The sequence below is a fragment of the Triturus cristatus genome, chromosome 2_2, assembly GCF_964204655.1.
Source record: "Triturus cristatus chromosome 2_2, aTriCri1.1, whole genome shotgun sequence".
Lineage (NCBI taxonomy): Eukaryota > Metazoa > Chordata > Amphibia > Caudata > Salamandridae > Triturus > Triturus cristatus.
Genome location: NC_140582.1, coordinates 719123018 through 719137570, shown reverse-complemented (window position 1 = coordinate 719137570; position 14553 = coordinate 719123018). Strand labels below are relative to the sequence as shown.

The following is a 14553-nucleotide window of genomic DNA, read 5'->3' as shown; positions in this document are numbered from 1 at the left end:
TGCTATCCAACACTTTCCCTACAGTTACACCCCCTGGAGTGGGAATAGTCATTTTTACCCTTACGCTATCCAACACTTTCCCTACTGTTGCACTCTCTGGAGTGGGAATAGTAATTTTTATCCCTACGCTATCCAACACTTTCACTACTGTTGCTCTCACTGCTGTGGGAATAGTAAATTTTACCCCAACGCTATCGAACACTTTCCCTACTGTTGTACTCACTGGAGTGGGAATAGTAATTTTAACCCCTTCGCTATCCAACACTTTCCCTACTGTTGCACTCTCTGGACTGGGAATACTAATTTTTACCATTACGCTATCCAACACTTTCCCTTCTGTTGCACTCACTGGAGTGGGAATAGTAATTTTTACCCCTATGCTATCCAACACTTTCCCTATTGTTGCACTCTCTGGAGTGGGTATAGTAATTTTTACCCTTAGCTATCCAACACTTTCCCTACTGTTGCACTCTCTGGAGTAGGAATAGTAGTTTTATCCCCTCCGCTATCCAATATTTTCTCTACTGTTTTAATAAATGTAGTGTATAATGTATTTTAAAAAGATTAAAAACATTCAAATTTTTTAATTTGTTATATATATTTTTATTTATAATAATGGTGTATGTGTATATATATGTATTTATAATTTGTATTATGTTTTTTTAACAATGTATAAGATATTAAACTATTTATAAATATTAAGTATATATATTATATTTTATACATATATGTTTAATTTATTCTTACATTATATGTATTAGTTATAATTTTAAACATTTTTAAATTTAACTATGTTTCTTTAATTATATGTATTATTTACTTTATTTTACATTATTTTTTAAACATTTAAAAAAATGATATTTTAAACATCGATCTTTTTTGCCAACGATATTTTTTTTCGATATTTTTGTACTTACCATTATGTAGATAGGACTTCGATATTCTGGACATCGATATTTTTGTGTCGCTATTTTTGTATCTCGATATTCTGACTGTTGATATTCTGTCAGTGATACGTACTGCACCAAGTAGTATGCCCATAAAGGGTTCCAGTGTGGAGACGCCATGTAGCAGAGTATTACTACTATCCAGATGCAGTAGTATGAGGACTTGTATAGCAGTTCTGAAGTCACTTTCTGGGAGAACCAGCTTTTGGTTGAATAGAAGAGAGATCTGGTAGCAGGCAGTCTTTGTTTTATTTTGGCAATGTGTTCCTTGAGTTTGAAGTTGGTGTCCAAGTCATGTGGCATTTGATTAAAGTCAAGGTTTCAAAGCTATCAAATTTTATGTCATTCTGCCCGGATTGAACTACTTGTTGGTTGTTGTTCTTGGCAAAAACCAGATATCTGTCATGGGTGGATTGAACTTCAGATAGGCACTGGACATCCAAGTCTGATCTAGTTGCAGGCAGTTGTGTGTAATCCCTGGAGTAGGCACACTTTCTGCCGGAGTTGCATATCATAGGCATATGGGTGAATCGTGATGCTGTTATCCGTGAGTGGAGCCTGAAGGGTCTCCATGTAGAGCTTGAAGATGAAAGGAAGCAGTAAGGAACCCTAGGGGCTTTGTAGGTGATAGGCATCTTTTGGGACCTGGCAGTGCTCATGGGAACCAACTGGTGTTGATTGGAAAGGTAGGAGAAGAATCTGTTAAGGACATTGCCCGTAAATCCCATTTGAAACTCCATGAAGTGGATGAAGTTTGGATGGTCGACTGTGTCAAAGGCAGCTCAGCGGTACACAACATAGTGAGATACAAGATCATCTTAATTTGTGGTCAGGAGGGCCTAGTCAACAGTGGTTAAGATAGTCGTATCTGTGCTGTAGCATGATCTGAAAACAGATACAGATGATGGTTATCATTGATGTGATCTTGGAGTTGAACATAGACTGTTTTTTTTTTTAATCTTGCTGATGGAGAGTAGTTAAGTGAAAGGCCAGTAGTTGGCGAGGTCATTAAGGTCTAATGTAGGTTTCTTCCGAAGTGGGAGGATTTGACCTGGGTAAGGGCTTCTGGGAAGATGTCTTGAGTGAGGGAACGATTTCCAGTGGTAAATAGGGGTGAGAGATCTTCCCTGGAGAGAGCTTTGATGAAGGAAGAGGATAAGATATCATTTTCATAGGAGGCAGCTTTGAGGGACTGGAGTACATCAGCCAGATGTGTGATAGACAAGACTTTGAATGATGATCATTGTAAGATTCTACGAAGGAGTGGGCAGAAGAGGAAAAGCAGAATTGGTATACTTAATGTGCTGTTGGATCTTATGTGTTCACTGAAAAAGAGGTTGATGCCATTTAATTTATCTGTGGAGTGTGGGATAGGTCAGTCAGGCAAGGGGTCAATGCAGTGTTTAATTGTCTTGATGTGTTCTGTTTCTGTTGATGGCTTCGTTGATGGTGTTGGTATAGTACTTTGCATTGCCGATGTGATGAGCTGTCTGTGTGTTTGCAGCCAGTGATGTATTTAGAGTATCAGGGTGCTTAAATTTTGGCTTGGACTTGAGTCTTCATTGGAGTGTGGATGGTCTCAGAATTTCCACAAAAAGGACTGATGTCACTAGAAGGGTGTGGTTGCCGGACTTGGAGAGATTTGTTTATGCATTAGGTTGTCAATGCAAAAGTCCTTTATGGATCTGAAGGTTTGGTCTTCTTTTTTGGGTTGACTGCAAATTGTTGGTAGGATGATGAGCAGGGAGTTAGATCTGGCAAGGAATTCAATCCAGTCCAGGATTATTGGTTTGTTCACACTGCATTGTTGGTGATGTTTAAAAGATGAGGTTGAGGGTGGGGCGTTTGGAGTGTGTTGGCTGGGTGATCTACTGTATCATGTTGAATGTGTCAAAGAGGCTGAAGTCTGTCAAGACTTGTATAATGTTTTAATCAGCACAGGAGCAGAACAAAGCTTTTTTCCCAACTCCCTTCCTCCGTATTCCCCTGCTAGGTTGTGTATTCCTTCGCAGGTAAGTACCAAGGGGGGAAAGGGGAATTGGACAGAGAAGACAGCCCGGTGGTTTCTTCTGCAATTCTGCAACGTCTTCTTATTCTTATTATTAGGCTGTTAAATAGTACATAACCAGATTACACTTCTACTTGTATTTACTGTACATGTAATACATATGCATTAACTAGTCAACCTTTTTCTTACCAGGAAATGCTTGGGGCTTGCTTCTCTTCTGACTTCTCTATATTACTATTTGCTTGTGTGTAGTGAGAAGTTTAATTGGTGTTTTCTTTTCCCTTACAGGTTTAACCAGAGTGTCACCTTCGTGGATTCTTAAGACAAGGAAAAAACAGGTGAGTCTTATCTTATTTAATATACATTTAAAGCAGTGACCGCTAAAGGATAATTACTTACTGTGGTGACCTGTCTCTATGTACAACTTCTTAGAGGTTCTGTAAATATCCTCTATCTCTTCAGCAACTATACGCTGGTTCTTATCAGTGGATTGAATGTCTTTTTATTTATGTTCTGAAGTTCAATAATTAATATTCTCGAATCTGAGGTATCTGGTAGTTCACACGCGCATAACCTGGACTCTTCCTTCTATCAATACCACCTCCACAGCTAGAAGGTTATCAAGATATACTAATTAACTTTCCTATGCTCAATAAGGAAAATGTTCTACATACGTAATTAATTAGTATTCACAAATCTCTTGAATAGTGCCAACAGCACTTCTATATTCGTGCTACAGTCTTGTTATAGCGGAGACTGAGACACTACTCCGTTCCCAGAATAGAACTAAACTCGAAGACACTTTCAAGGGAAAGTGTCTGAGGGAAAACGCTACTCTAGACACATGCGCGGTATTGTAATGGTGACAGTTGAGCATGCGCCTCTCTGAGCCACTAACCTGAATCTCTAAACTTCTAAAGGACCCGACGCCGTTGAACCCGACACCTTCGTAACGGCCCCTGACTAACTGGAACACGACGACTTGAAGAGAACATCCATTCAGGGGAAAACTCTTGGTGAAGTGCGCAGTGGAACGTTGGTGCGTGCTTCACCTGAGTTCTAATTGTGAAAGAAACTAGACTGCTGACCTAGTGGGCATGTTGGCAGACATCTTAGATGTCCAGAGCTGCCAGCATTCTCGCCAACTAAAAGCATGGTGAGTTTTCAATGTGGGATAGCAGGTAGAGGGAATACCAAGCGCAACAACAGGGCTTTGAGGAGGAAACCTCCCGTGAGACCTGACAAAGTGGGTGTCTCTTGTTTCTTTTGATTGCTTGTGTTATCTTTGAGGTTGAAGTCACTAAAGAGGGCGGTGTGGTTGTCTTAAATGAATCACGTGGTGGGAAAATTAAAATATTCATCCATGAAGTCCTTGTTCTTCCTGGGAGGCCTGTAGATGATATGAAAGATGGTGGTCAGGGTTGCAGAGGGTGGGAAGGGGCATGTGAATGGTTCCATGGTGTTGAGTGTCCCTTTCTTACCTAGGATACAAGACCAGGAAGACGTATGGATGACAGAAATGCCTCTTCCCTTCTTATGTGTAGGCTACTTGGATCCAAACGGCTGTAGAAATAAGGATATTTAAGCCGTGTGATGATGTGGGGGTGAATCATGTTTCTGTGAAGAAGAGTGTGTGAAGCTGCTAGTAAGTGATGAGATCAGGTACATCTGGTGCAAGGAGTACTGCAGAGTGAATGTTAATGAGCATGAGTTAGAATGTGTGTGCTATAGTTTTAAGTTTTGTGTGGTACTCAGTAACATTTGTTTGAGATTTGCTTATGTGTTATAAGAATCTTATGTGATGTGAGTGTTTATGTTGTCTTGGTCTGGGTGTAATAATAGGGGTGCTGGGTGTGGCACATGATGATATTATTTTGTAGTTTTCAGTGTAAAAGGCATTCTGGCCCAAGGCCCTTCGTGACTGGTAAGCCCAACAGGCAATGCCCTTGTCTGTATCTGTTCTTTGCTGGGGACACCTGGGCAGTTGGAGACCCTGAGGAGTTGACTGGAGGAAAGCGTATGCAGGAATGGATGGAGTAGATTGATGATGGGAAATACAGTTAAGTCAGTTCCTGTACAGATCGGTGATGGGAAATGAAGTACTCTTGCCTGGCTTCTTCGTTTAAAGATCGTTTTTGCGGAAAGCCAAAGATGTACTTCCTATGCAGATGGATGATGGGAAATACGGTGATGTTGATTCCTGTGCTGCTGGGTGATGGGGATATTAGGGGTGTGAAATCTTGAAATCATATACGGGTTATGGGAATAGCAGGGGTGACAACTTAAAAAGTCCATACACTTCTCAGTTGAAACTGTGCCCCTTTCGCCAGTTAGTTGATGTAATCTTGTCGGCTAAAGATGTTTTCCAAATTGAAGCCAGATGCAATTATCCCTGCAATTCTGCTGTGGGTGAAAAAATATTAGACTATCAAACACCCATACTTCAAAAAGTAAAACAGCATTCCAAAACCATCTTCAGATTTAGAATGCAATAAATCACTTTAATTTACACCTCCTTTAAGAAGGCATGATATACTTTAGCTAACCCATTTTAGCATAGGACGATAGCTGCTGGAAGAAGTTTTTAAAGAGCAGCACACACCAGCACGACCGTCAAGCCCCTGGGTCCTTTAGAAGTGCCATGCAGGCACTGACAGACCCATATACAAATCAACACAGGAACTGACAGACCCAATCACAGACCTATGCATGTTCTCACACACCCATTCACACACCTATACAGTCACTTAGAGACCCACTCGGACACCCATAGACACTCAAACACCCACTTACAGACCCACAGAACTACTCACACACTCACTCATAGACCCACACATGCACTCACATACCCACTGACAGAACGACATAGGCACTCACAGACCCACTGTCAGAGCCACGTAGGCACTCACACACTCACTCAGAAATCCATGCAGGCCCTGACAGTCCTACTCACACACCCACACAGGAACTTACAGACCTATGCAGGGACAATCTGCTTATGGACCCCCAGGGCCACTCTCAATCCTACTCACATACCCACTGACAGTTCTATAAAGTAAGCAGCTCGCCTTGATTTTTTTTATTGGCAGGTTATCTTAGACGGAGTGCTTTTTCCTCTTAAAATTAACCTGTTTGTTTTACGCTCTAATGGCATGCTAACTGACTTTTAAGCTTCGCAGCACATCGCACATTGCACTTTACCCTTTCCTGGTCGCTTTTAGTCCCTGGTCCGCCACGGCAGTTCTTGCCGATTGTGCGGAGGGAAGGAGCTCCTCTCCTAAGCGGCACCAACTTCCAGCAGTTGTTAGGCTTAGGGAATACTTAGGCCGCATGTGTTGCTGGACGCTCCGCGGGCGCGCCGCTGGAGCACCGAAGGCGCGCGAAAGGCAAGCCCGTCTGCGTCCGTCCGAGCCTGGACCGCACCCAGCATAAGAGATGCTGCCTGTCAGATGTGCTCCACCACTTGCCGCACGACTTATACAGGCAAGGAACTATGGGCACTAAATCAATCATTCACTATTTTCTCTGATAAATGTGCATGCTTCGACCCCAACAAATAGTTTTTTAAGAAATTCACCACCTGTTCCAGCTGTGGTTTCTCTCACACAATCTCGCACTCTCCCCATTAACATTACTCCCTCACCAAAAGGCATCAGCAATCCCCCGCTAATCCCCCGGGGAGCCCTTATTAATGCAAGGTCCCTGCCTAAACACACATTGGATATTGCTGAGTTGATAAATGCTCAGGATCTTGACATGCTCTTTATTACAGAAACATGGGCCGATCAGGCATCAGACCCTGATTTCTGCTGTGCGGTTCCTCTGGGCTTTACAGTTTTCAGGCATGACAGAACCCACAAAAAAGGTGGTGAGGTAGCCCTGATCTACCGGGATGCTTACACAGCCTCCTTCGATCCACTACTCTCCCTAGGTTGTGAAGCATTCTTTTTTAAAGATAAATAATCTTCCCATATTTAAGGGGTTGCTGCTTTACCGCCCCCTGGGGCAAAAAACGGTTTCCTCACATTTCTCAACAGACTCCTTGAAACCTTAGCTCTTGAAAATAGCTTTTATATTATAGGCGATTCTAATTTTCACTTAGAGGCTGCTACTGACATAAACACGATCTCACTACTTGACACCTTGAAGATGGCAGGCTTAGATCAAATGGTCATTGGCCCTACACATCGGGCAGGCCATACCCTAGATGGCATTTTTACTAATAATGACTAACTCAAAATCAAGGAGATTTTACCTCAGACCTGGACTTACCATTTTGTGGTTATTTATGAGCTCACCAGTTCTTTTAAGGACCAACCCAATATAACTAATAGGCCGGTCAGATCCCACCGCAACTGGAAACGGGTTGATAACACATCGCTTAGGCTTCAGCTTCTGCGCTCGCAAACAAAAATGATGGAAAAGGCAGAACAGGCTTCACTACTTTTTATTCAATGGCTTACGCAAACAGCTGATAATATTGCTCCCTTTCAAATATGTTCAAGTAATATGAAGACTCAGAAACTTTAAGATTAAAAAAGCAAGAGTGCAGAAGACTAGAGAGATGTTGGAGACTACATTATGTTGATCATGATCTCGCCAAGTACAAGACAGTATTAGCGGATTACAAAAATCTAATTCTGTCAGAAAAACTGTCCTACTTTTCCAAACTAATCAAGGACGTGGAAAATTCTACCAACCAGCTGTTCAGAGTGGTAACTAGTCTAGCTACCTTACCAGGTAAATCAGCGAATAATCACTATCAGGACTTTTGTAATTCACTAGCCCGCCACTTTCTAATCAAAGTGGAACAAATATATACCTCCTTTGACAATGGGGCAAGGTCTGAGACTAGTGACTTAGCGATCACGCCATCTCCTAATGCTCCAATCTTCAAAGAATTTAGAGCTGTAACGGTGGATGAGGTCACCACCCATATTATTCAGGCTAAATCTGGCTCTCCCTATGATCCTCTCCCCCGATGATTTTTAAACAATTTCCTGAGATTCTCGGCCCTAGCCTAACTTCAATCTTTAACTCTGTTTGAACAGGGTGCCTTTCCCTCTCTATGGAAAAGGGCTTCGATTCTGCCTCTTTTAAAAAAATCTAATCTTGATGAAACTGACACTAATAATTACAGGCTCATCTCACGTCTTCGACTTCCTGCCAAATTGGTGGAGAAAGTTATGAATAATCAACTTACACAATATCTACAGGAAGATAACTTCCTGGATGAATCCCAGTTTGGTTTCAGGGGAGAGCATAGCACAGAGACCGCTTTGATAAATGCCACTGATGAAATCAGAGCGGTCTTGGATGCAGGTGGTGCTGCGGCTCTGATCCTGCTCGACCTGTCAGCAGCCTTCGAAATGGTGGACCATAAACTATTACTTACTCACCTAAATGTGCTGGGCATTACGGATAACGCTTTAGCTTTGATCTCTTCTTTCTTAACCGATAGGATGCAATCAGTGGCACTGGGTAATTATGTTTCCCGTCTTTTATTCTCCAATGTGGGGTCCCTCAGGGCGCCTCAATGAGTCCTACACTTTTCAATGTACATGTATCTGAACTGGCTGCATTAATCAGATCCTTTGGGATGGCGCTAACATCCTTCGTGGATGACACACAAATAATCTTGTCTATCTGCAGAGGCTTTATCTCAACAGTAAATATATTTAGAGATTGTATGTTGGCAGTCAATGCATGGATGAGTTTGCACTCCCCGAAGCTTAATTCAGGAAAGACAGAGGTGCCTCTGTTTGGGAATTTGTCCCCTAACTAGTCACAGATCTGGTGGCAGGATGAATTGGGAGCAGCACCCACCCTGGTCACCAAAGCAAAAACTTTAGGAGTGCTTATAGACCAGAGTATACATTTTGAAGCACAAGTCAAGGCAATATCATCAGCTTGTTTCTTTTTACTCAAGAGGATCAAGAACATTTTACCTCTAATCTCAATAGACAGCAGAAAAGCAGTGATTACCACTCTAGTCATGGCTAAATTGGACTACTGAAATGGGCTCTATCTCGGATTGCCCATGAAACAGACTCATAGGTTGCAGCTGATCCAGAATGCAGCGGTTAGGCTTCTGCTGGGGATCCCTAAGTTCCAATCAATGGGTAACCACCTTAGGAGACTGCATTGGCTTCCAGTCAAGGGTCGCATCAAGTTTAAGGCCTTAAGTGTTACATATAAGGCACTCCACGGCGTCAGCCCTCAGTTTTTTGAGGCGGTCATTAAACTGGTACTAAACTTAGGTCTGAAGGGGCAAAATTGATGCTCTCTCAAAGATTCTGTAAGGCTAACTGGGGTGGTAGAAGCTTTACTGTGGGAGCTACGAAACTTTGGAACGCCCGCCCGTTTTCCATCAGAAATCTTCCATCTTATACATCCTTCCTTAAGGCCCTGAAGACTTGGCTATTTAATGAATAGTTCACCTGCCTGCTTTCTTAACTGTTAGCGCCAAGACACCGTTTGGTACTCGTGCGCTGTATAAATCTTAATAACATAACATGCTGGCACATTCACACCCATTCAGAGTCCCACACAGACAGTCACACACTCACTCTTAAGCTCACACTGACACTCACAGACTAACTCATCCACTCACACACTCCCAGACCTATGCAGGCACTCATATACCGATGTAGGTACTCATACACCTACTCACAGACCCATGCATCTACCTACACACCAACTTACAGGCCCACCCAGGCACTAACAGACTCATTCACAGAGCCATACAGAAGCTCACACACCCACAAAACCACTCACACTCCCATTCACAGACCCAGACAAACACTTATGCACCTATTCACAGACAAACTCGGACACACACACACCCACTCACAGATCCACTCAGACACACACATCCACTCAGAGACTCACTCACACACCCACTCATAGATTCACACTAGCACTCTCACACCCACTCATAGAATAACATAAGCAGTCACTGACCCACTCACAGACCCACACAGGCACTCACAGACCCATTCACAGAACCATGCAGGTACTCAGACCCACTCACAGACCCATGCAGACACTCAAACACCCATTCACTGAGCTATGCAGCCACTTATACACCCACTCTCACAGGTTGCAGGTTACAGTTAAGAAATACAATTAAAAAACCTTTACAGTGACTTGATAGCTAGGAAATAACAGAAAAAACAATTCACTGGAAAAACCAAAGGTTACAGGGACATTATAGTTAGGAAAAATAATAAAAAAAAGACCTTAGAAATTCACAAAAAAAGCAATGGTTACAGGGACGTTATAGTTAGCCTCAGACTATACACTCACAAAACCATAGCAATTCATCATTTATAGTTACCGGAGCGAACTATAAGTTACGCCCCAGAAATGCACTGCTTATCACCTCACATATTACATCACTCTTGACATGGTCTGCGCCATCACTGATGACACATATATACTAAGTTACAGCAAACGTTGAGTTTGTAAAGGAAGCAGAGGACTCTGTATAGTTCCCAAGTTTAGGTGGAGAGCACCTCCCATATAGATCACCCCACAGCACCAGTGACACTCAATCAGCGTATCTCAAATGTTGTTTTTTCTACCAAAGTGTTTAAGCATAGGATTAGCACAGTGCCATACACGCCAAGCTAGAAATGACCAAAGTCTTTCACCATTTCTACAGCAAAGTCTTTAAACATAGGATTAGCTAGTGCCATCCATGAGGAGTTGTAAAATGACAAAAGCCTTTTACCACTTCAGGCACAGTATTACAGATTTTCCAACTGTAGGTTGCACCAACTAATACAAATATCCAGAAAGAAGTAATTTATGAATGTCCATCCAGTATTAACATTGTTCAAGCTTCTTTATTCTTCTTTTAAATTTCAAACAAAGCACCGGGCAGCCAACGTGTTTCGTTCTTTTTAGACAAGAATTTCGTCAGGGCAATTATACTGCTACTAGTTGTTTTTAGTCTGGAGACACAATCCTCAGGATAGTTCAGCTTAGAGCTCTCCCTTCGCCGCCACCTGAAGGTCCAAACTCACATCTTGAGCGCCTGATTTGATACATCACCTACGACTTGAAACGCCACGTCGCCGGCACAATAGCCGACTAATAGGGTATCGCCGCAAGGTTAGAAATTATACCTGGCACTCCAGTACGATACTGTCTTATGATATCTCGAGAACGAGTGGGGGTCCAAGGGATAAAGTTTACAGACTCTAATAGTTGTGAAATCCCCAAATCAACATTATAATATACTTAAACAACTATGAGTCTCATACAATTGAAGACCTTGACACAAGAGTAAAGGTGATGCTAAAAGTAGTGAAGCTGCGAATTCAAGTATGCATATATGTGTGTATGCATAGGTGTAAAATTCCCATCATCAACCTAAAATGGTTAGCTTCATCATCTGGGAATGAAGGACTTAATAGAGAACCATCTTCTACTTGGCAATTTGTAGATCTTGGTCTCTTATGTGTCCCAAACCAGTGGTTGGTATATTGTTGTTGTTGGATGATGAAAAAGGTGTGATGGTTGCAGTGCTCGTGAAAAGTGGTAGTGTATAGGTGCTATTTAAAAATTGTCTAACAAGGCACTAAACACATTTTATTAGATCGCTACCTTGTTGACAAAATCTAAAAACAGTGCTATAACAGTTTCAACGATATAATAACTGTGATGGAAAAAGAGGTCTACATGTTTCTGCTATCGGATGAGATTCACCCAAGCTTTCGTCAGGACCAATTTAGCTACTGCAAAAATGAATTGATGCTCAAGTGAGCAGTGAAGTGATGAATACAACCTGGACCCATTCGAAGGGCCAAGAAGCTCTGTGGGAAGTAATTTTACTTCACTGACCTGCACAGGTGAGAGAAAGAAAAAGAAAACACAACATAGCAAAAACCCTTAAGAGAGTGGTATTTTCAAGGTCAACATTTAGCATCCAGAAAATTTATACAGTATGCAAATACTCAAATGTGTATCAAGACTGTGATAAGTCTATGTAATTAGGTAAGGTAAATAGAGTTCATAGCACTTACCCAATTTGTGATGGGTGTGCACCTCACCTCACCTGGCCACTGCTCAGGTTTGGGGAGGCCCCGCTCTGTAAAACAATCAGAGGGTACTGTGGGTTTAGCCGTTTTTCTGGCACATCGCGGAGTGAGCTTTAGCGGTTTAAAATTGCCCATAATCTGGGTAGTAACACTTTTGTACCCTCCGATTGTTTCTGGGTGGTACGGACAAGGCCCGCACCCCCGGCTGCCATGCATCTAGAAGGCATAGTAAAAACATAGCCAGGAGCCAGGAGAGAGAGGAAAAATAACAACCCTGTCTTTAGAAGTGGGAGGATCCACTCCACACGCCTCCTCGATTAACCCAGTCGATCATCGGGTTTCCGCTCTCAACGTAGTATATGCCTGCAATAGCGTCTCTGATCGAAGACTGTCAGGGCACAAGGCTGCGGCTGGCAGGCAGGCCTATGAGATCAGTCTCTGGAGATTCATTTAGATTTTGGAACCGTGTGCCAAGAAATTTTAATCTTCAGTTGGTGGGGTGCCAGTATCTCTCCGAAGAGGCCTGTGATGAAAGCCTCCAGACCCGGCCCATCCGCGCCCTCCTCCAGGTCGCGAATGCGGACGTTCTCCCGCCGGGATCTTTTCTCCAGGTCTTCCGCCTTAGGCAGCGCATGCTGGAGTTGGGCCTTCAATTCCCGTTGGGCATCCTGTAAAGTGGAGGTTCTGGTCTCAAGGTCCTGCGTCCGCTCCTCCACCTCTAAAACCCTGGTGCCCACCGCGTCCACATCTTGGCAGAGAGACACCATCTTCTCGGTGAGGTCCGCCTTAAGCTGGTCCATGGAGGCCCGCAGGTCCTGTTTGATCTCAGTGCAGGGGTCCGCTTTAAAGCCTCTCAAAGTCACCACTAATTCTTCCAGAGCGAGTGCCATGTTCTGCTTTGGAGGGGAGCCCAGAAGAGGAGAGTCTTTATCAGAGGCCGAGAAGTAGCGGGAAACCTTGTTTGTGGTTTTCTTAGGCGGCATAGGAGCAGCAACCTTCAATGCATGGGAGGTAGGAGTCCGGGCGGGAAATGGCAAGCTAAGTGCCCACGCCCTCCCCTGTCGGCAGGCACCATCAGTAGGCAGGCAGACTGGACTGAGGCAGTTAAGAGTCGGCCATGTTAGGGTCAGGCGACATCCGTCTAGCTAATGGTGGCCCCCAGGCTCGATCTTACTGCCGTTTGCTGTTCGCCACCATCCTGCAATGTCCACTAGGATACCGGATCAGGGATCGCCAGCACGCCGCCATCTTGGAGTCAGGCGAGGCCTCCGAACCGAATCCTGACCCCTTCCTCAGGCCTCGGCACCGGATTTCTGGGCTTACGAGGGGAGGCGTCCACTTGCAGTGAGATCCCCGCTATCCCTCTGTGCTACTGGGTGCAGGCACCGTCTGCACTTGCATCGAACGCCCACCGGAACCTAAGGCCTCACCTCCTCGCCCACGGGCCGCCGCAAAACCACACCATGCGGGATCCACTTAGGAGCGGGTGCCAAGAGGCATCAGCGCCCGGCCCCCCTCGTCACTGGGTCGTCTCAGTCCCGGTAAGGTCCTCGTTGCAGCCGAAACTGCACAATTGCGGCGCCGTTCCAGATACCGCGAGAGCCGCTACTCCATACCTCACGCAGCCTCACTTCGTGGTCCCTCGCTGTGGAGCTAGAGTCTGGCCTGACGCTCGAATTTCGAGGTCAAACTTGACATCTCTGTTAACCCCTTCAGTGCCCGCCCCTTTCCCCGCCCTGTGCCGGCCGTTTCATTAGCGGGCGGGGTTTATGACAAGCTGGTCTCGTCATGGGCACAGCGCAACCGCGGCCCATGACGAGACCAGCTCGTCACGGGCATTGAAGAGGTTAATTAGGGGCTTCTCTGCTTATCCCTCCTGTGTGTTCTGCCCTCTCTCCATGGCGGTAACGACCCGAGGCAGCCGTGGGGGTCCGGAGCTGAAACGGTTTCGTCTGCTCAGCCATCTTACTTGGCCACATCTCCCTGCACGTCTTTTTGACGTGTGTGACATGGGATTGGCCACAGGGTCTGGCTGTTGTAAAAAGGCAAGCCCTGGCATCCAACTCCCCTGCCGGCAGCCATCCCCGAAACCCAAGAAGGTGCAGGAGGCATGCAGCCCCTTCCTTTTTTTATTGTATTTTGCCTCATTCAGGTTATTTTTTGTTTAGAAGAAGAGGGCTGCGCGGCCCCACTTTCCGATCCTTCTCTACTTTGGGGTCCAAATCCTCCGGAGCCAAATATATAAAAAAAATGGAAGGGAGGACCACAAACCCCCGAGCCTTATTAGGCCCTGAGGACCGGACCTCTAGTGCCGTTTATTTTTTTAAAAGGGGTGGGGGCCGAGCGGTCCCCTCTACTCACATGATTTAGCCATGGAGACCCCATCACCAGGGCCAAACTGTTAAAAAAAAAAAAAGCCAGGGGCTGCACAACCCCTCTATCAAATCTTCTTGGGCTGTAGGGATCCCATCTCCAGGGCTAAATTCAACAAAAAATATATATTTAGGTATGCATGTATTAAAAAAGGGCAGCCACCGTTTTGTTTTGTATT

At 44.4% G+C, this 14553-nt stretch overlaps 1 long non-coding RNA gene across 1 annotated transcript in view; it reads left to right on the top strand.

Moving 5' to 3' along the window:
• The window catches only part of LOC146862704 (uncharacterized), a 102597-nt gene that overhangs the window by 33295 nt on the left and 54749 nt on the right, over positions 1-14553 (top strand). The window contains exon 2 of the long non-coding RNA XR_014978497.1: positions 3244-3293. This is a non-coding gene — a long non-coding RNA (uncharacterized LOC146862704). The remainder of the gene's footprint in view (positions 1-3243; positions 3294-14553) is intronic.